Source organism: Tursiops truncatus, chromosome 3, assembly GCF_011762595.2.
Source record: "Tursiops truncatus isolate mTurTru1 chromosome 3, mTurTru1.mat.Y, whole genome shotgun sequence".
NCBI classification, from domain to species: Eukaryota; Metazoa; Chordata; class Mammalia; order Artiodactyla; family Delphinidae; genus Tursiops; species Tursiops truncatus.
This window is the reverse complement of record NC_047036.1, coordinates 43,378,616-43,401,046: the sequence shown is the minus strand read 5'-3', so window position 1 is coordinate 43,401,046 and position 22,431 is coordinate 43,378,616. Positions and strand designations below refer to the sequence as shown.

The 22,431-nt window shown below is 43.7% G+C and overlaps 1 long non-coding RNA gene and 1 other non-coding gene across 3 annotated transcripts in view; one reads left to right on the top strand and one right to left on the bottom strand.

Moving 5' to 3' along the window:
• LOC141278184 (uncharacterized) overlaps positions 1 to 22,431 on the top strand; it is a 211,737-nt gene that overhangs the window by 134,729 nt on the left and 54,577 nt on the right. The gene's annotated exons all lie outside the window — the stretch shown is intronic.
• On the bottom strand, positions 21,199 to 21,300 carry LOC117311981 (U6 spliceosomal RNA). The gene has a single exon (XR_004526170.1). It is a non-coding gene; the product is annotated as a U6 spliceosomal RNA (small nuclear RNA).

Genomic DNA, 22,431 nt, shown 5'->3' with positions numbered 1-22,431 from the left:
CAGCCCTCATTCTGGGCAAAGCTGCAGAAACAGTGGGGTCACAGTGGGTCAAAGTTTAAGGTTTCTGAGGAATATGGTCCTGCTTCAGGTGTTCTGTGAATACTGTATTGTCCTGACCTGTGGGACCCCTTTTCAGCCTCTTTCCTCCATCATCATCACAATCATCATCATCATCATTACTGTGATCAACCAGTTAGAAGAAAAGTGGACATTTGTCATTTTCATCCTCCTAACTCCTCCCCATCCAGTCTTCCATTGCCCAAAGAGTGACCATTAGGGTTGGAAGGACCTGAATAAATTGATTTTTCAAAGATGTAGAAGGATTTTCTTTTTATTGAGGTGAAATTCATATAACATAAAATTAGCCTTTTTTTTTTTTTTTTTTCTTTTTTGCGGTACGCGGGCCTCTCACTGTTGTGGCCTCTCCCATTGCGGAGCACAGGCTCCGGATGCGCAGGCTCAGCGGCCATGGCTCACGGGCCCAGCCACTCCACGGCATGTGGGATCTTCCCAGACCGGGGCACGAACCCGTGTCCCCTGCATCAGCAGGTGGACTCTCAACCACTGCGCCACCAGGGAAGCCCAAAATTAGCCATTTTAAAGTGATCAGTTCAATGGCATCTAGGACATTTACATGTTATACAACCATCACCTCTATCTAGTTCCAAAACAGTTTCATCACCCCCAAAGGAGACCCCATACCCATTAAGTAGTCACTTCCCATTCCTCCCTCCTCCTCAGCCCCTGGCAACCATTAATCTGCTTTCTGTCGCTATTGATTTACCTATTCTGAATATTTCATATAAATGGAATCATAGAATATATGGCATTTTGTGTCTGTCTGCTTCCACTTAGCATAAAATTTTGGAAGTTTATTCATGTTGTAGCATGTATTTCATTTCTTTTTGTGGCTGAATTATATTCCGTTGTATGTATACACCGCATTTTGTTTATCCATCTGTCAGTTGATGGACATTTGGTTCTTTTCACCTTTTAGGTACTGTGAATGGTGTTGCTATGAACACTGGTCTAAACAAGAGGCCATTCTATAGACCATTATGTGTACATGGTTTTGAATCCTAATTGCTTTCTCGGCAAAGTATCTTTGTGTATTTATTCATGGTAGTAATTGATCATGTTCTTGAGGTCTTTTGGGTATTTGTCGTCAGAAGTTGTATTAAAAGCAGCTTGAAGGGCAGCGTGTATCAGGAGCACCTGCCATAGAGGTCAGTGGGTGGGGCAAGGAAGTTGCTCTAGTAGCTGGAAGAGCAGGACTTGAGGGAGAGTTTGGAGGGTCAGGGCCAGGGAAGCTCCCTGTCTGCCATTAGATCTGAGGGGTAAGGGCAGAGTGGAGGTGGGAGAAGGAGCAGGCCCTCAGGGGGCAGGGGGCAGGTCTACAATCTAATAAGGCAGAGACAAAGGATTCTGGATGAGGCATTAACTGTGGATGGGGTTGGGTTTCTCCAAGTTCATTCTTCTCAGGGGTTTTTCCATTGAGTTTGGGGACAGTCAGAGTCAAAGACAAAACCTGGGCAGGCAATGAACAGCCTTTCTCAACAGGTTCCTGTGAGAGCTTATTAAACAAGTGTTAGGGAATGACTGCACTTTACCCAGATGTCTTTGCAAAGATATTGATGCCAAGATTAGATTGTAAAACTTGTGACTTTGCAAATGCAAAGTCTCCTTCATCTGAAAATAGTCACCATAGCTCATATTCTTTTCCATGTTGTTCAAAACCATAATAAGAATAACTGGATCTCAAACAGCTCTTCAATTTATTCCTAAGAAGGAGCTACTTCTCATTTTCCTGAAGCACTGTAGCAAACAATGTCCCATAGTGGGTAGACGGATCTAAAAACCCCAAGAAGTTCATTTCAGGCCAAAGGTAACTACTGCTTGCTGCCCTCACATCTTTTTCTTCTGGGAACTCCACCTAAACCCCAAGGTATAGGAAATCTTATGGGGGCTTGGAAGGGTCCCAGTGCCTGACTGGGGATCTCTGGGATGACCGGGGCGGGGGGGCAGTTCCCATTAGGTCACGGAAGGAAGTCTTCCTCAGCAGGGCTAATGTACTTAGGTTGCCAAACTGCCACAGAGCACAAGAGGTCTTCCTGCAACTTCTTCATTCCTCTAGGTTAAGAAACAACTCCGTTCCCTGGAATAGAGCAATGCTTATAGAAGAGTCAACTCAGAGACCTTGTGCCCTTAGCCATACCTCATCCAGCTCTCCAAAGTACTTCTCTGTAGGTGCTGCACTGGAGGAAATTTCTTCTGGAGCTCAAGCCAGAAGCTCATAGCTCTGGCTATGCTGTTAATGGCAGTGTGTTGAGTAGGAGAGGTTTGGAGATGGGAATGTGGGGTCCAGGATCAAGAGATGTAGGCTCCTTGGAGCCCTCTGGGGTCAGTGAACTGACCATAGACAGTGTCTCCTGTACCAGGGCATACAAACAGCTGAAGATTTGACCCCCTCCACCCTTTTTTCCTTTGTGGGAGTTGTGTACGACTTGGAAAGCAGATCAAGGACATCCTGGCTCCCAGCTGACTGCCCCACCTGCAGCCTAGAGGCCACCCCCTCCCCAGCCAGCAGGCAGAGGTCCCCAAGTTCACAGAGCTAGCTCCCCTTGCCCTGGGTTTCTGCTGTCTTGTGGACTGCCCTTTCCAGACCTTTTCCTCCATAGGCAGCCCTTTCCAGGGCTCTCTCAAGACTCCAATCCAAGTTTTGGGGGAGTGAAAAAGTGAAAGCATACATCTTAGGGCAGCAGGGACCAGCTGCTGGGTCAAGTCTTCTGAAAACAGAGCTTCCTGGGGAGCGCCTGGAGCATCTCAGAATCCTCCATCTGACGTCCTGCCAATGTTTCTAACTGTCTTTTAAAAAATGATAACAAGAAAATAAGATATTTTCATTTGACAGAAAGGGGGAGAGAGAGAGAGGAAGAGAAAAAGAGAGAAAGAAATTAACTATTAAGGTTCTCTGTGGCCAGGGATGTTAGGGGATAAGTTTTCGGAACTCCCTGAAAGCTTTTTATTGTATTTACCCAGCCACCCTGCCAAGAGGAGGATGAGAAGTCTTTGCGCCTCATGCGCGATTCAAAGCCTTGTGTGCTTAATAGGGTGACACAAATGTCTGTGTTTCTTTTCGCTTTTGACCAAAAGCTGTAGGGAGGGGCCACCCCAGGGGACAGTAGGGGAGGGCCTTGCCAATGGGTTCAGTCTCCCACCAGACCGGTTCCCAGCCCAAGGCCGGGCCGGAAGGGCCGTGGGCTCTGGCCGAGCTGCGGAGGGGCCGAGGAGGGGTGGGAGCGGGTACGGGGACTCCCGGCCCTGGCCCGCCCGGCTCGGAGAGATATGAGCCCGGGCTTTGCTAGCGTGGCCTCTGCCTCAGTCACTCCGTGTGAGGCTTTTGCCTAATGTGTGTGTGTGTGTGTGTGTGTGTGTGGGTGTGGGGGTGTGTGGGTGTGTGTGGGTGTGGGGGGGGGGGGGAGGAGCGGGGCGCGGTGTCCAGCGATTCCCTCCCTCCCTCTCCCTCCTTCTTTCCATCCCCCTCCCCCCCCCCTGCTCTCTTGCCCTTCTCGGCTGGGGAACGGCGCTCAGCCGAGGTCAGCTGGCTGCCTTTGTGGCCGCTTCCCAGGAAGGAAGAAGCGTTGTCTGCAGATCAGTGTATCAGCCGGCTTTCCTGTGCCGGAGCGCCTCCGTTTTCCGGGGACGGCTGCCACCCCCGTGATTCCCAGCTGGGGCTGCCGGGGGTGCGTGAGAAGCCGGATAAATAGGCCATTGTGAGGCCGCTCAGAATCCAGGTTCCTTATCACATTATCCACCAGCGAGAAGGACATTCCGCCCCTACTGCCTGTCATCTCAGCGTCTGTTTTCTCTGTCTGCAGTTACAGCCGTTTCAGTTGATGCTGCTGGTGGTTTGGGGCTCCCCTCCCGCACGGCCCCCCGTTTTGAAGGGACTGTCCAGAAAGCGACTTGCTCGTGCATACTGCCTGAGGCCAGGACTCCGGGGGCATGCCTCCTAAGCGCGTTTTCCCTGGGGTTTTGGTTTGCAACCTTGGATTTAGCTTCTTTGGCTTCAGTATGTGCTGTTTCTACTTCCTCACTCACCGCACAGGCACATCGTTCAGCACCAACTGCAAGTCCTAGGGAGACGGTGTCTGTAGGGCCTTAGACCCAGTGAGGCTTTTCTTCTTGTTGGTTTGGGGTTTTGTGGATTTTACTTATTTATTTTTATTTTTAGATAGCCTTGAACTGCTTCATAGACACTGAGGATTTAGGAGAATAAACACTAGTGGAAACTAGTTATCTGACGGAGGCTGTGAGGAAGTGTGATAGTCTGAAGAGGGCTAATGCTGAGGTGTTGATGGTGTCCGTTTTCTGTTTCAATGCTGCAGCAGCTGGCCTGACTGCAGAGGGGTTGGAGATCCCTAGTGCTTGACTTATTAGGTAATCATTAGCCACCAGAGCTGGTTTTAGGGCCTATGACCTGTGTGGCTGCACAAGGTCCCTTGCTCAGAGGGGGACCTATGCTTGGTTTAATGTTCTGCTGTCATCATCTTGAAAAGCTTAATAAGTCCTATAAGTAGGAGATCAATTTCATTTATTTGAATAAGCTTGAATAATGGTTTGAGTAAGTTCCCATTTGAGATAAAATGCTGAAGGTGATTCTCTTAGTTTTCAAAATATCTACTGCCACTGTTCTGTTGGATTAGAGAACTGGGCCCCCTGACATCGTGGCATCTGCAGGGAGCTGTGCCTGCCTACCGCAGGAACAAGAAAGTGCATCCAGGCAAGACTTGCGTCAATCTGCCTGCTCTCAGTTCTTACTTTAGGAAGCTTAGAAAGCACACTCCTCAAAAACCTAGTGATTTCCATAATCAGATGCTCATTTGCGCAGTTATCACTTCTCTTTCCTTTCATCCACTCTGAAATGCCTGGCTTCCACATCTGGAAGTCAGAGCAGCATTGGAAATGGACTCGTCCTATCAAAAATCTCCCACAGTTTTGGAGACTGTGTTTAACACTTTCAGCACCTAAACGACTCTTGGGAAAATACTCCGAATCTGGGACGTGGCCCCCCTGAGAGACGGGGGTGGGATTCATAATAAAGAAGCAAAATGCTATTTTTCTAGAAATAATTTGTGTAAGAAACAATTGTCTTGGCTTAATGAGACAAATATTCCCTTCCAGAGTATATTCATTCATTTGCTCACTCCTTCTCATTAATTTATGACTTTACTTTTCATTCACTAAACAAAGATTCTATAGGACTTGTACTAGAAAACCTATTGTGATTCAACAATGAAAGAGAAGGGGGTTCAGAATAGTGAGACCATACGCAAGTAAACAGAGTACAATGACGTGTTACAGGTGCTATGATAGCAGTATTTATCAGGATAACTTAGGGCCACAAAGGGGTTACTAGAATCAGTTCCATTGCTCACCATTCATGAGTATGGTATTTTTCTTCACGAACCTCAATATTATTACTGTTGTTAATAGACAACAACATAAAGTAATTGACATGTGCTAAGCATTGTACAGGCATTTTCTCAGTTGTCTCAAAATATGATGAATTAGTTCATTCAGAAACCCCATTGTATAGAAGAACTAAGGCTGGGACATGAAGTAAATCGCTCAAGGCCACATGGGGAATTGATACAGCTAATCTCCTCCAAAGTGTACCTTTTCAAGGGAGGCTACCCTGCCTCTAACAACAGAGCTGCAGCACCATGTGTCATCACGGTTTGTACAGAGTATCAGAAAAATGTCATCTACTATTTCACACGATCACCTTCCTTTTCATAAAATACACTGGGACTAGCACCTCCAAAAGGGAGTGCTTTGTTCTCTCCTTACCAGTAAGATCATGCTTTTTTGCTTCGACAACATATGAGTGCCAGTGATAAAAATGGCTCCCACGAGATGAGACTAAATTCCTAAAATGTGGGCTGGACGCAGAGCAGTTTGCCATTCCTTTAGGAGGGGATTTTGTGGCCATTCAGATACCTCCAGGAAACGGGTGGATTCCACCCCCATGGAAGATTGTATCTCCATGTCTATACCTTAGTGGTCAGTTTTAGACTTTTCATGTCAGAAGTAGAGGAAGCCAGCCTTTTGAGGCTCATTTCCAGAAATCCGTTTAGGCTGGTTGGCACTAGTGGCTCCTAAAGCCTGCTTGAGTTTGAGACTTTGGAGAATCTTTCTGGCCTTACACACAGCACTGCAGTAAGGAGAGGGTGGCAGTTTAGAGCCGGGATGGGGCTGAGGGCAGGGCAAAGCTGAAGAAGTGGCCGGGATAAGGTCACGGAGAGTCACAGTGAGTGCTAGAAATAGAATCAGGTCTAGCACTTTCCCCTCTGCGGGAGACTGGTCCTTGTAACCTGAAACAGGGTTAGCTTGGGGCGAAGCAAAGCAAAATTGACATCTTAAGGGAGATTTTTTTTTTTTTTTTTCCTTTCTTTTCTGCTGGAATCTAAAGACAGACTCCTTGGCTGGGTGATAAATGTTTTCACTGAGGAGAGGCCCTGTGTAGCTAAATTCAGTTCTGCCCACCCTGAGATAGTCCCTTGCTCTGACCTTGACCTGAATGTTTAACAAAGCTGTGAAATGCAAAGCAAGACTAGAAAAGACCAGCAGAGAAAGAAAAGAATCATTCATTGCAACACTGTGAAGAGCTCAGGTATCTGATTACCAGGCTCTCCATTGTTGCTTGGGCCCCAGCACATGGTTGGACTTTTTAAAAAGAGTGTTATTATTATCTGAGTAGAAAACATAAACGATCATTCCAGTGGAATCTGATAACGTTTTTTATCCTACGTGGCTGGTGACTATTAACCTCTAGCTGTTAAGTGGAAAGTGTCAGATTTGGAGAGATCAGAAACAAGGTAAGTTGTATAAATAAAACCCCTACATGTATCAAAACAGTTGTTTTGGAAACAATATGATAACTTTCTGCTACCTGTCTTGGAATGGCTAGGTAACCAGGGAAACCGTGTAGTGGGTGTCTTTGTTCTTTAATTCATTCTTTGTCAGGCAGTGAATAGCTGTGGGTCTCTGTGCTATGGACAAAAAAGACACAAACTCATCTGTCCTCAGTGAGCTTTTGATGCCCAGGGAAGATCAAAAAGGAAAAGTACATGAACATGAGACTCAGACATATTGGAGGCTGCATGAGGGACTGATGGGGCTGGGAGCGTAAACAACTCTCTCCCTGAGCTTCTTTGCTTTGGGGGAAAAGAGTCAGCAAGGGTGAGGTTTGTGTTCAGTACTGGGGGGTTCTTGGGTGTGAGGGAGGGCTAAAGAGGTCAAGCCAGTGACTATTCTCCCCTCTTGCTGCGTGGGGTGGGGATGCGTCCTACAGGGAGAGGGCTCTCCAGCTTCCAGGAAATATGGAGGGGAGCCCTGCTCTGTAGTTCTGCCTGGATCACACATCAGGAGAGGTCACAGCCTGGGACGCATTTCCTAGGTGATGGCCCCCAGGGTGTGGATCTCGGCATTGTCCATGGGACCAGGTAGCAGCAGCAGGGGCAGTGGTGAGAGGCTCCAGAAGAGACCCCTTGATGGAGATCTAGAACAGGAGAAGAGCAGGACAGCACGCCCACGTGGGATGCTGTTTATTGACTTACCACTGGATGAGACTTGAAAGTGAGCTGAAACGGGGGTGCCTATTAATTGCGATTATTGTAGTGAGGGTGATTGCACTGTATCTGCAGGCTGGTGAGGCCCAGTGAAGAATTATATACGGAAGACTCTAATTCAAGGCAATGCCAGAGAAACCAGGGTGGGCTTTGCGGGAACTAGATGACTGAAGTTCCCTTTGAATTCAGAGTTTATGATTTTATGAAACAAGAACTATGGAAAATCAGGGAAGAATTTATTCAAGGCGTGTATCAGATATCAATTTGATTATGCACCTCTCCACAGCCTCTCCCATTTATGCAGACCCTCTCAGGCTCGCCTGACTCTGGTTCCAGAGTTATATATTTTACCACAATTAAAACAAACAACCAGAAGAATAGGTAATATTCCTCAATAATGATCAGTATACTGAAAATTGATCTAAAACCAAAATAACATTACTACTGTCACAGTACTCTTAAAAATGTTTGTTGTGTTTCTTTATGTGGGGAATTGTGAACACAGATTTTATTTCCTTGAATGTTAACTTATTACTCTGAGGTTACAAAAAGAGTTCTTGGTATTAGTAGCACAATGTCAATGTAGTTAACACACTGAACTGTACGCTTAAGAATGGCTAAGATGGTAAATTTTAATGTTATGTTTATTTTACTACAATTTAAAAAGAAAGGGGGAAAAAAAGGGCCTTTGCAAGCTTGGAAGTTTTTCAACTAAGAAAAAGACACCTAAATGTACCCAAGTACTCGATTACTCTATGCATTTTAGGAAGCCAAGTGTACTTCTTTGTCCCTGCCCTTTATTACATGATGAAGTGCATCTGCAGTTTCCATATCTTTCATGGAGAGTTAGAAAGGTGCTTTGTTACCCTTCACCACTGTGATGGAGGGTGTTGGTGCTGACATGCAAGGTCCCCTCTTCTTCTTGGGTTTCCGGTTGATGCCACTTCTCAATCCTGTGCACCAGATGGTCCTCGAGACTGGTTCTCAGCAGAGTGAACATGCCTTACTTAGGAGTGTGGCACCTTTTGCATGCACTCTCTTTGTTCCTCTGCTGACCAAATTAAGATGTTTTTAAAGACTGAGAAGAAGGTGGACTATAAGAAGGAATGAGCCTGGATCCCCAAGTGACTGTGTGGAACAGAGTTTTACTGCAGCCTTGCATGGGACTGCGACAGGAATAAGAACAAACTTATATTGCGTTAAGCCATTGGAATTTTACTCTTGTTAAGCAGTTAGCGTTCTCTGACTAACACAACCATAAAAGGTATTACAGACACAGGATGTATATTGATGAACCTGTAGGCTAAGGAAAGGTCAGGTAGGCAAGGGAAATGGAGATTACCTGTTTAATGATTCCCAGGTGTTAAGTGTTGCTCATTAATCATGTGGCAAATATGTTTAAATAAACATAGACAGGCACTTCCTGTTCAACAAATATCTCAAGGGAAAGGGGTTTTGCTGAGGCTTGGACCAGAATGTTAACGCCTTCCTTTGGGCCTAGCACAGCAGTTGTGACAGAAATCAAAGAAAAAGAGTTCCCAGGGAAAAATGAAAATGCAACTCAAGGAGAGAGAGTCAGGAGCCCTCAGTACAAGAGTTCCTTTCAGAGTTCCTGCTCTCCCAAATCTTGGGGATTTAAGATGTTTTTCTACAACGAAGATTAATGCTGGGCTTCCCTGGTGGCGCAGTGGTTGAGAGTCCGCCTGCCGATGCAGGGGACATGGGTTCGTGCCCCGGTCCGGGAGGATCCCACATGCCGCGGAGTGGCTGGGCCCGTGAGCCATGGCCACTGAGCCTGGGCATCCGGAGCCTGTGCTCCGCAACGGGAGAGGCCACAACGGTGAGAGGCCCGCGTACCGCAAAAAAAAAAAAAAAAAATTAATGCTGACACCAGACAAAGGACGTTAAGGTCCCCTCACTCTCAGGAGTTCTCCAAGCAGTATCTATCCAGTCCTGCCTCTGGTCCCATCCCAGCCTTTGTTCTAAGTTGTTCTCATGGACAGTTTGTTGGAGACTGGATTCCTGCCTGTTGACCCCAGCTCTGAAGCCCAGGACAAGCCATCTGCCCTGCCCTGACTTGGAGGGAAGCCCTCACTCTTGGCCCCAGTACAGTCCATGGTATACTTTGGTCAATGGTACTCTCAACCGGATGGTGCTTCCCAGTGTAGAACGACCACTCAGCTTCATACATAGTTCTTGGAGGTTAGTAGGGTACATTTGTAGGACCCTTCAATGAGTTCACACTCACTTAAAATAAATCTTTATCATGCCCTTCAAGGCTCTGCATGATCTGGGCTCTGCCCTTCTCACTCTAACATCTTGGACTGCCTTCCCCCCACCTACTCACCATAGCTACCCTGATTTTTCAGTTCCTCAACAATGCAAGCTCTTTTGCAGGGCCTTCCAACATGCTGTTTCCTGTGCCTGAAAATGCTCTCCTCCCAGTTTTTGCTGTCCTGCTTCTTTTTTCCCTAGGTCTAAGCCTAGAAGCCACCTCCACAGAGAAGCCTTCTCTGACCAACCACCTAAGAGGGTCATCTCTTGCCCCTTCCTCAAACCCTCTCAGCTCAACTCCTAATTCCAGTCATTGTGACAGCAAGAGCCTTGTCCACGTGTCACCTGCCAGGACCTTATCTCGGCTGTTCCTGGCTTCCTTTGGTCACTGCTTGAGGGTTTCTCCAATGCTGCAGTGGGAACTTCACATGTACAGCCTGGGAATGGGAGGGAATTGATGACACATGACCCGTGGAAGCTGGTAGGCCAATGCTCCTCTCTTTAGTCCCTCGGATGGACTGTTTTGAGGTGCATGCTATATGGTTCCTCAGTGCCCCGACAGGATCACTACCATGGACCACAGCAGTGACCAACTTGAGACTGTACCCTAGTTTCAGCTTTTCCTCCTTTTACTTTTCCTTTCCCCAGTCCTCACTCCTCTTCCCTAGGGTTGCTTCCCCAAATAAACTACCTACATGCAATATTTTGCCAAACTTTCCTTGGAGAACCTAGGTGAAGAGAGTCCTCTCCCTTATTTAATATCTTAGGATCTTCATTTCTCTCATAGCACTTATCACAGCTTACATTACTTTTATTTATTTCTATGGTTATTTTTTGCTCTATGCAACTCATCCATACAATTAGTTTGTAGACTCCAGGGGGCAGGAACCTAGTCATTTTCAACTGTCTGTATCCTCAGCTCCCAGTGTGAAGTAAATATATATTAAATGATGAACACATCTCGAAAATGTTGTACTTTGTTTTAGGAATGACACTTGTATTCTAGACATTGAGAGGCAATAGGACATACTGGTTAAGAGCATATGAATCTAGAGTCACACTTTCTTGGCTTAATTCCTGACTCTGCCACTTAAGTAGCTCGGTGGCCTTGAGCCTATCACCAAACCATGCTGGACATCAGTTTCCCCACTTGTAAAATGGGATTAGTAAGAGTACCAAGTGCGTGGAATTGTTATGATGCTTAAATAAGTTTTATATATAAAGCACCCAGGACACTGCCTAACACATAATAACTACCCAATATACTTTATTTATTTCTCTACTCTTCCCCCTTTTATAGTCATTTAATGAAATTCAGACTTGCACAGATGTAATATCCATTTTAGATCTCCATGTTTATCAATCCTTTCGCTACATTTTTCAAGTATGCCTGGGTTGAGTAATATCAACCTACTGACCCAGAGCCAAGAGTCAGAGAATTTAGGGCTGCGGTACATTAGACATTTCACATGTCTTTGGTTCCCCCCAAAAAGTGCTTTGAGAACATATATAGATTAACCAAAACTAGACAAAGACCAGTACTAACATACCACATGTTAATTTCCTCCATTTCTTGTCTTTTGCGGTGTTTACTTCAGTGTGGTTGCATTTTAAAGTTATCAGCTAGAACTAACACCTAATGGTAATCATGATCACAAGCTCCTAAATGTTTTTTGGAATTAATAATCTGTTTAAGCAATGATCACATGTCACATTAAGAAATGCTGCTAGGGTGAGGGTTGGGAATAGATGGCTTTATTGACTTGAACACAAACCAAGGACTGCTTACAATCCTGCCTTGTCCCCTCCCAGCTCATCAGGAGTAAGACCCTTCTTTTCCAGGTAGAAGGAACTCATGCCCCATCAATATTGGCTTTTTCTGGGTCACTCTGATAAGAGAATTTGTGCCTATCTAGGGACTGGAGAGTGTTAGGGTCTTGGTTCCAGCAAGCTGCTTTCCTATAGAGTCACTCCAGAGGAAGAGCAAAACCCACACAGCACTCTTCTGCTTGGGTCACAAGCCCCCCGTTCAAGTGACTTCAAGGAACACTTCCTGAATTCATTTAACTCTTGGGAGAAAGAAGACGTAGACAGTGGGTTCTAGTGCTGATGGTTTCAAGCCAAGACAAAGAGGCTGTGTGTTGGCCCACGGGAGGCAGAGATGCGGATGCCTGGATGTTGTCCTGGGCTGTGGAAGGCAGGCAGTGCTGCATTCTCCTGTCGTTGCTGCTTCAGCTTCCCCACTTGCGGAGAGGAGCATGCCCCCTCTTCTCCTGACTTCCCTCTTAACCGCTCCCTTCTGATGAATCCCTGCCCACATTGGGGCAGGCAGGTGGCCAGGCCCTGTGGGTCAGAGTTGGGTAAGGCAGGTGGCAGGGTGGCATGACTCTAGGAAATAAGGGGGTGGTGCACAGTGAGGGAGTAGAGGTCTCAGGAGTCTCCCTCTAATGCAGGGTTGCAGTATACCATCATAAGGTAAGAATACTGACGGAGGGAGACCACTGAGTGCTGTTGAGTGTAAAAGACAGGAGAAATGGGCCCTGATTCTCCCACTGACTAGCTCTGTGATCTCCTCTTTGACTCTTTGTTTCCTGGAGATTGGACAAGTGCTTTTTATTTTATTTTATTTTAATTTATTTATTTTTGGCTGCGTTGGGTCTTTGTTGCTGTGCCCAGACTTTCTCTAGTTGCGGCGAGTGGGCGCTACTCTTTGTTGCACTGTGCGGGCTTCTCATTGTGGTGGCTTCTCTTGTTGTGGAGCACGGGCTCTAGGCGCATGGGTTTCAGTAGTTGTGGCACGCGGGCTCAGTAGTTGTGGCTTGCGGGCTCTAGAGCGCAGACTCAGTAGTTGTGGCGCACGGGCTTAGTTGCTCCGTGGCATGTGGGATCTTCCCGGACCAGGGCTCAAACCGGTGTCCCCTGCTTTGGCAGGCGGATTCTTAACCACTGCGCCACCAGGGAAGTCCCTGGACAAGTGCTTTTTAAACTTGAGTATTTGCTAATTCTATGTGAGCTGATTTTGAGCCCTTTGCTTTGTATGGTCTGATTCTGCCCACATCTCACTGTCATATGTTCCGTGACCCTACAGAAGTCAGCAGGGAAGCTCATGTGTGGCTTTTGCAATAAGAATATGATTTTAGATGCTATTATTTTTGAAGCATATTAAAGTAATATTTTGTCTATTATTTTTCAGTTGTTGTTTTAGCCTAGAAGAATAGGCTGTAGAGTTGCACTTAGCCTAGGACATGGCCTGTGGGTGAGCTTCATAAAAATGATAAGATCTCCTGAAATGACACATAGGTGTACATATACATTTATACGTGTGCATATATGTATACGTATACATATGTGTGTATGTGTGTGTTTGTGTAATATTGGATTTAAATAACATACCACTTTTTCAAAAGTTCCTTCGTGTTCTTCTGTGTGACTTCATTACAATTTTGTTCTGTTCTGCTTATATCCATTACTTTCTTGCCTCATTGCCAACCCTGTCCATATTGCTGCTCAAAGCAGAATTTTAAGAACACCTCAAGGTGTTTCTAAATGAAGCCAGTAAACAGCTTTAACTGACACCTCCAGCGTGGCATGGTGATACAAGCCAACACAAACAGGGCGTGGGAAGTTTGCTGACAGCTCTGGGCACATAAACCTCAGGACTGGTTTGGTGAGGCAGCCTCGAAATCAAGCAGTAACTTGTGGGGGAGCCGAAGAGGACTTGATCATGTTGTCTCTTGTACCAGCTCCCTGCACAAGGAAAGGAAATTCTAGAAGAGGCTGAGTCCTCTGTTAGTCAAAGCAGGAGAAGAAACATCCATGACCAACCCAACTGGGGCAGGAATGCAGGTACACGGATGCTAGCTCAGCACCTCCTGTGTAAGGTCTCAGGCAGGGCTGGGTCGACATATCTTCTTTTGTGTTTGGTGTCTGGGAGCCGTAACTAAAACTCCCAACATTATCCTGTGAATTAGTTAGGATACAGATTGGGTCATTCTAATGACAAGATTCCCAAACACAGTGGCTTAAATAAGAAAAGAGTATTTCTTTCTTATGTATAGGCTCAGGTATCCTGTCCAGAGTCAGCTGGTACCTTGTGCTGTTGGGGACCCTGCTCATAAAGTGCCTTGCTCCCCTAAGTGTTCTTCATTTATCCTGTTTAAAAATGAAGCTGTTCCACAGCTATACGGTAAGCCTTAAAAATCTAAGACAGTTTGTGGAAAAACAAAGGAAATAGAGACAATCAAGCATGCATTGCAGAGTGTTGGCAACATGGTACAGAGATTACATGGAGCCTTCTCACATTGCTTATCGTTTTTCCTCTGCCACTTCCTAGCCTGTGAGCTTGGGCAAGTTCCTTAACTTCTCTGTGCCTAATTTATAAAAGGATGATAATAGTACCTACCTTGAGGTTTGTTGTAGGTTTCCATATATTAATGATTTAATACATGCAAAGTGCTTAGAACAGTGCCTAGACCATAGTTAGAGCCCAAGAGTGGATACTGTTGATGCCCTACCTTTATCCATTGATACTCACTGTTTTGTAAACTTCAGTAGGGTATTTACTGCAAGAATTTGTGACTCTTGCCTCCAGGCTCCCTCTGGCCTCTGAGGGTGTGTTCTGCTACATGCAGGGCAGATCCTAAGTGCTGAGAATTTAAGATATCAAGTCATTCTCAACCAGGAGGCTGAGCTCCCTTCAACAGCTTCCTTGTCTCTTGAGTGAGACAATTCTGAGATGTGTTCTATATCATTCCACAGAGGTCCCCAGGGTGACTGAGCCCTGGTTGCCTACACTAGAAACCTGCTCATTGGCATCTTCTGTATTGCTTCCTTGCTTTCCACGGTTCATTTCCCCATCCTCCTGGTCTTCCTGGCATTACCACCCAAATTAACTACTCACATTCAGGGTCAGCCTCTGGGATATGCCAGCTAAGACACGCTCCCCTTACTATACACTTTTGTCCAACCATGATGATCTTAGGATGCACTCTGATCCCGGCAGCCCTGGCTCTTCCCTTTTCATGCACCTCTACCTTCTGGTGTTCCTTTTCTCACTTTAACAATAACATCCGCACCAGGGTGAGACAAATGCAGATTCCATACTCCTCAAACCCACCCCCTGCACTGATGTACATACTGAGTCCCATGAAAACCAGGCCACAAAGGAAATGGAATATTTTGGCAAGGAATATTCAATGTCTTTGGGGCTTGCTCTCCTGCCTAACTTCCTGCAGGTTTCTTTTGATTTCTCTTGGGGACTGCACATATGGCATATTACTTAGATTTGTGCCTGGGTTATGACTGCATTAAAGCTGAGACATGGGGGAGGACTCAGGTACACAGCTCTACATCCTGTTGTGATGGATAAGCACTCTTTCCATTTCCTCCCCAGGGCAGGGAGAGGATGGAAGTGTTTTTCATGAAGACAGGAAATATCTTCACTACTATATTGTGAGCTAGATGGAATTATCCTAAAAGAGCAGGTCCATAGGGGTGAGGAGAAATTTATGTGGGCTGGATTGTTAACGAAATGATTAAACAATAGTGCTCTCTGTGGCCACACCCTACTATTTTACACAACGGAAAAAAACAACCTGGCAAAATAAAATCAATGCTGCCTTCTTTAAAATGTGCTATCATTTCACTGTTACAGGTGTGCAAGACCGAGTGCCAAGAAACCCAAAGATAATACAGGTAGTCCTCATTTTGTAGGATTCCAATATGCGTGAATTTCAGTCACCACAGTTTAGTTAGTTTAGTTAAATAAAACCAGTCCCCTCCTGCAACATGGTTTAGATTTCAGTCACCCTGGTATATGAACCGTGAGTACTTGCATGAAGTACAAACGCTACCTGCTCATCAGTGCACATATTTAGGAAGCTCATCACTTCTGAAATATGCGCCTCAACATCACAACCATTGCCACTTCTTTCAAAGTCTGTTGGTGATTGGTCTCTGTGCGTCTGTTATTCAGTTTACACACAAACAGCAAAGTGTGCAGTTGGGTTGCCTCCTAGTCTTGCAGTGATAACCTATGTGACATTTTACACAAATGGATAATCAATGGGATGAACTGTCAACAAAAATGAAAGCGAAGAAAGAAACCAAAAGTGATAATTCAGGAAGTAAAATTCAAATTGGATGTAAATTGAGTTTAGAAAATACAGCTGAGCATGGGCATGTTGACACTGGAGCCATTCTAGAGACTCAAGGTAAGCGACCAAAGGAATTTAGGAATTTATTTCTGTAAATGTGGAAAATGACAAAGAGATGATGTCTCAGAGGAAATAACACCAGCACCCCCTACCACATACACACATTAAAGGGACTCTCAAGTACTTCATGGTATTAAAAGTGCAAAGGATAAAATGGTGGAAACATCCAAATTTAGAGAAGAGACTGACAATTTACCAAGGCATATTAAAGATACTTACTCTGTATTGTAAGTTATATGACAAGAAGGCAAGCACAGTCCTAATCACTCTAGATAACGTTTTTACAAAGAAATAAAACACTTTAATACTAAATAATATGTTAAACTACAGTGTGCTAAATAAATATTTGCTTTATTATTTTTTTCATTATACATTTATAACTGACAGAGTTTTTACTATTTTGACAAAAATTTCTAAAGGTCACCGAACAATTGTAATTTTTCCCAGTGATCATTAAGATCACTTTGTACAGTTTCAGCCTGCATGGTTAGTTTTACAGTACTGCACTACAGCACAAAGACTGCTTGTATTTGAAGTTTTACCTTATCTATTAGGATAGTAAGAACATGTGGGCTTTGGAGCCTGGGTGCCTGGTTTCAAGTCCTGACCCCAGCACTGAACTGCTTGCTGTCTGCTGCTGACCAACTAAACCAACTTATCCGAGACTCAGTTTTCATATTTGAAAAACATAGAAACAATAATAATTACCACGTAGAGTTCTTGAGGTAGCAGACGAGGAGGCCTCTGGAAATGCACCTGACATTCAGGAAGCATTCAATAAATAAGCTCTGTGAGAGTGGAGACCCTGTCACTTTTCTCCATTGTAATATCCCATCTAGAACAAAGCCTGATATAGAATAGTTGCTCAATAAATATTTGGTGTAAAATGTTGAATAGTTGTGTTTAATGTTCAACAAATGTTAGTGACCTGATTCTCTTCCTCTTTTCTTTTCTTGCTTTCTCAGAGCTGTACACTTTCAGGGAGTTGAGATCATGTGACCAGTTTTTCTGAGAACCCAGGAGGTTCTTCAGTGTCCTTCCCTTGCAGTCAGTGCTGTCTTGTTTGTCCCAGCCCGTTTGATTTAGGTGGCAGGTCACTCAGCAAGGTTAACATTTTTCACATAAATAATGAACTCATACAAATCTATAGGAAAAACATTAAGTCTTCGAAGATGGGAAAAGAAAAAAACAATTTGCAAACAAACTTAACAAATATTTAGACAAATTCAGCCTCACTTCACAACCAAGGAAATATAAATCAAAACCTGAGAGATGTTCTCTTTGTGGTCACAGATTTCCAGAGTGATGGAGACAGAGACTAGTGATAGTGAGGTAAGAAGACTGTCTTCTCAACGGCTTTGCTTGTCAGAATTGGTATAATCCTTTTAGAAAGCAATTAGAACACAAGGACCATGGACCTTTAACCCAGTAATTTTACTTCTGGAGACTGATCCTGAGCATTCAATGTGGATGAAGCTTTTGCGTAAAGGTTTTCATCACAGTGTTATTTTTAAGAGTGAAGATGGAAAACTACCTATATGCCCAACAATAGGGACTTTTATGTGGAAGATGGTATATACACTTTTTTTTTTTTTTTTGCGGTATGCGGGCCTCTCACTGTTGTGGCCTCTCCCATTGCGGAGCACAGGCTCCGGACGTGCAGGCTCAGTGGCCATGGCTCATGGGCCCAGCCGCTTCGCGGCATGTGGGATCTTCCGAGACCGGGGCACGAACCCATGTCCCCTGCATCGGCAGGCAGACTCGCAACCACTGCGCCACCAGGGAAGCCCCTATATACACTTTTTATTAAGCAGTAATATCTGTAAAGAGTTCGTGTATAAAGAGTATATGTCAAAATATTTGTGACTGTGATATAACATTGTATATAATGAATATTTTAAATTACATACAAAATGCAAACAACTGATATCTAAATGCCTTCCTGGAAGAAAATGTGAATAACTACCATTTATTGTGATTTTACCATTTTCCAGAACCTTTGCATATTTTATTTCTAATTCTTATAACAATCCTGCTTGTTAGATATTGTTATGCCCATTTTACAGATGAGAAAATGAGGCTCAGAGGGCCAAGTAACTTTTCTGAAGCTCCAGCTACTTTTGTACATCTGTTTTATAGTAAAATCTGTGCCTCCTTGCCAAATCAGTCTCCTTTATTTGGTTGAGGTTGTTTTTTCAAGTTATGAACTAATGAATAATTTTCTAAGTTTCTGTGTTTTAAAATATTTAGAAGCATAGACTACTTTAATAATGATCATGGTTAACAAGAAAACAATGCAAACTTAATAAGTCATTTAATCACTCTGAGCCTCTGTAGCTATTGGATAGCTCATTTTATAGGGCTGTATATCAAAATTAAAGTGAGATAGCAGATAACGTGTACAAAACACTTCCAAGTTATTAAAGGAAAGGTGTTAACTGGAAAGGTGTTATTAAAGGAAAGGTGTTAGTTTTAACTGCTCTTTTCCTAACATCTTAAATCGAAAGTTTTATCTACTTCAGTTATTTATGAGTTATCATTTTTACTTTAAATATTACAAGGGTTGAAAACCTGCAATAAAATGAGTGCTTCCTCACTTACAGATTTTAACGTCTATCTCAGTTAAGAAAGGGGGGGGGGCGGTAGTCATTGTTTTGCAGAGTTGATATGGAAAACCTAACATACATCTAGCATTCTTTGGGAAAGGAAATAGAAGGCTCCTGTATCAGATGTTTTGGAAAGAAAGTAACTGCGGAATAGGCTGGAAGTTCCAGACAGGAGCTTTCCCAAAGCACTTTTATTGATTCTTGTTGAGTACTCATGGAGTTGAAAATCTCTGTCTCTATTTTTCATATTCTGAGTCTGACACATTGCTGTCAGTGGTTATCTAGCTGTTTTTCTGAGGATTTAGTGGTGATGTTTTTGCTGCTTTTGGCTGTGTATGTGTGTGTGTGTGTGTGTGTGTGTGTGTGTGTGTGAGTGTGAGAAGAGCATCACCAGATCCTAAGCACTTATGGAGCGTTACCTTCAGGGCTGTTAACTCTGGACTCTCTCCAGGCTGCCAGGATCGTCCTAGATGACTCTTCCTGAAAAAAGGACAAGGTGCGGCTCATCCTCAAGGATGATTCAGATCCCCTGTGAACCTCATCAGTTTATCTGGGTTTTGTCCCTGGGCAATCTGGAAGTGCCTGCAGAAATTTGGGAGATGCAACCATCTTGTTGTTTCTGCACCAAAAGAGACTCCTGAACAGCTTCTAGGAAAGCAAGTAGAAATGTTTGGCTGGGTCAGCTGCACCTCGACTTTCCTATAAAGTTCAAAGGGTTATTTGGCCAGTGACTCCCTCCCAAAGCCTGCTTTTGTGCGGCCACAGTTCTAACTATAGGACTGCCTGCCACCCAGATCCCTTAAAGGAAGGTGCCTTCAGAGCACAGCTCAGCTTGGGGTAACTTTCTAAGAAGAATTGACCTTTTTTTTCTTTAAGAGAGAAAGAAAATTGGCATGGAGTCAGACATCAATAAATACACAATTGGTTCCATTTACATGACACACTTTGAGTCCTGCCTTTTACACTGAATAGTAGTTATCTCCCCAGCACAGGTTTCAACTGTGAAGTATGGGTGCTTCAAGCTTGCCTACTGGAAACCGTTCAGGGTCCTTTCTCTCTCAGCTGTAATAACATTCACTGTGATGTAAGTTCCACCAACATCTTTCAGCCCGGGAGGAAGTTTGGTTTGGCTGATTTAAACTTAAAATAGGGAAAGAAAAGCTTGTTTTCTTGTTCTTCTTCTAGACTAGGATGCAGTTTTAAATTAAGTTGTTATAATCACCTGTACTTATTTATAAGTGGAAAACGCAATCTCATGCATTGACTACAATCTTTGGCAGACTTTGATAAGATCCCAGATGATCTAGGAGATGATTGTAAATTGTTTCCATGCATGCTTATTTATGTTCTTATTGGACGCTTTCCCAATGGATAGCACTCTGTGTTATGTGTAGGAATATGGCCAAATGACAGGTTTAAAAACTTGTGTAAAGAAGACAACTTTTGGAGAAACTAGAAAAACAATATCCAACAATAAAAAAAATGGCTGTGTTCAAGGATGGCAAAAGCTTGTGAACCTTTTCTTTCAGGATCAGATAGCCTAATTTTAGGTTCGTGAGCCATTTGGTCTCTATCACAACCACTTAACTTTGCTGTTGTGATGCTAAAAAGCACAGATAATGGTCTGTGGGTGAGGCTGTGATCCAATAAAACTTTATTTACAAAACCAGGCGGCTATTTGCGGGGGACAGTTTGCCAATTTCTGAATTATGGTATAATCCATTTGATGCATGCATTTGGTATGTTGCTTTCAGCTGAAAGTAAGGGAAAACCCAACTAAAGACAGCTTAAGAATCATGTTAATTCACATAAGAAGATTATCTCATGTAAGAAGTCTCATTATAGGGAAGTCCCAGGGCTAGTTAATTAAAGCAGTTTGATGATGTCATCCAAGGCCCAAGTTTGTTCCATCTTTCATCTTTCTCCTCTCCCATCCTTGGCTCATTGGCTTGTCCTCAGGCTGACATGGCTTCCACAGTTCTAATGTTACATGTAGGTGCAACAACATCTGGCAGAAGAAATAAGACTTTCTCCCCATGTATTTCTTTTTAAGAGCAAGACAGTCTTTCCAAGAAGACCCTTCCATTCCATAGACCATGTCTTATCGACCAGAATTGGACAGAACATTTCAAGAAGGGTTTGAACAGTATTTGCCTACAGCTTCCATGACACCAACATGGTGACATAAAACAATGGAAAATTATTCTGTCACAGTAGTTCTGGAGGCCAGAAGTCCAAAAGTAGTATCACTGGGTCAAAATCAAGGTGTCAGTAGGGCCGTGCTCCCTCTGGAGGTTCTAGGGGAAAATTCATTCCTTGCCTCTTCCACCTTCTGATGGCTGCTAGCATTCCTTGGCTTGTGGCCACGGAATGCTCAAATCTCTCTGTTCTATTTTCATATTACCTTCTCCTCTGTGTGTCTGTGTGAAATCTCCCTTTGCCTCTCCCTTTCTCTCTCTCTCTTTTGTTTAAAATATGGAATGCTTCACAAATTTGCATGTCACTCTTCTGCAGGGGCCATGCTAATCTCTCTTTATTGTTCCCATTTTAGTACATGTGCTGTGGAAGCAAGCAATGTCTCTCTCTTATAAGGACACTTGTGATGGCATTTAGGGCTCACCCAGATAATTCAGTGTACCTGACTTATCTCAAGATGCTTAACTTAATGACACGTGGAAAGAGCCATCGTCCAAATAATGTAACATTTACAGGTCTGGGTGTTAGGATCTTATAACTTTGGGGACCATTATTCAACCTGCTACTGTCATGGAGAACTTTGATTGTCAAAGTAAAAAACTTTGACTTTTTTTAAAGTAATAGACAGCCATTAAATCAACTACCAGCAAGAGGGAACTACCATGATTTTTTTATATTAATTAAGATTTATTTAAGTCAAATAAGGGAGATGTCGGCCTAAAAACGTTGAAATTCAGCAGGCATGGAAAAATCTGGAATATGACTGTTAGATAGGCAAACATCAGTATCTGCTATAGCATACTTGTATGCAACTATTGTGTTTAGCAAGAGCACACAATTACTTAAGAAAATAATTTTTATAAAGTAATAGGAAAAATGTTTTATCTATAGTATGGTCACAACACAGAGAGTGAAATACTCCTGTGCATAAAAAAAATGGAGACAATACACTAAAAAAGTTACTAGTGGTTTTCTGGAGGTGGTGGGAATTTGGGTTATTGACTTTCTTTTCTCTCCTTTTTTGTATTTTCCAAAATGTTTATGAAAAGTATATACGTTGCTTAAATTAAAATAATAAATCAATAGCATTATATTGTTAGATGATAATACTAGAGTATTTGTTTTCTACATCTGTATTGGAGTATAATTGCTTTACAATGGTGTGTTAGTTTCTCCTTTATAACAAAGTGAATCAGTTATACATATAGATATGTTCCCATATCTCTTCCCTCTTGCGTCTCCCTCCCTCCCACCCTCCCTATCCCACCCCTCCAGGCAGTCACAAAGCACGGAACTGATCTCCCTGTGCTATGCGGCTGCTTCCCACAAGCTATCTACCTTACGTTTGGTAGTGTATATATGTCCATGCCTCTCTCTCGCTTTGTCACAGCTTAACTTACCCTTCCCCCTCCCCATATCCTCAAGTCCGTTCTCTAGTAGGTCTGTGTCTTTATTCCTGTCTTACCCCTAGGTTCTTCATGACATTTTTTTCCCTTAAATTCCATA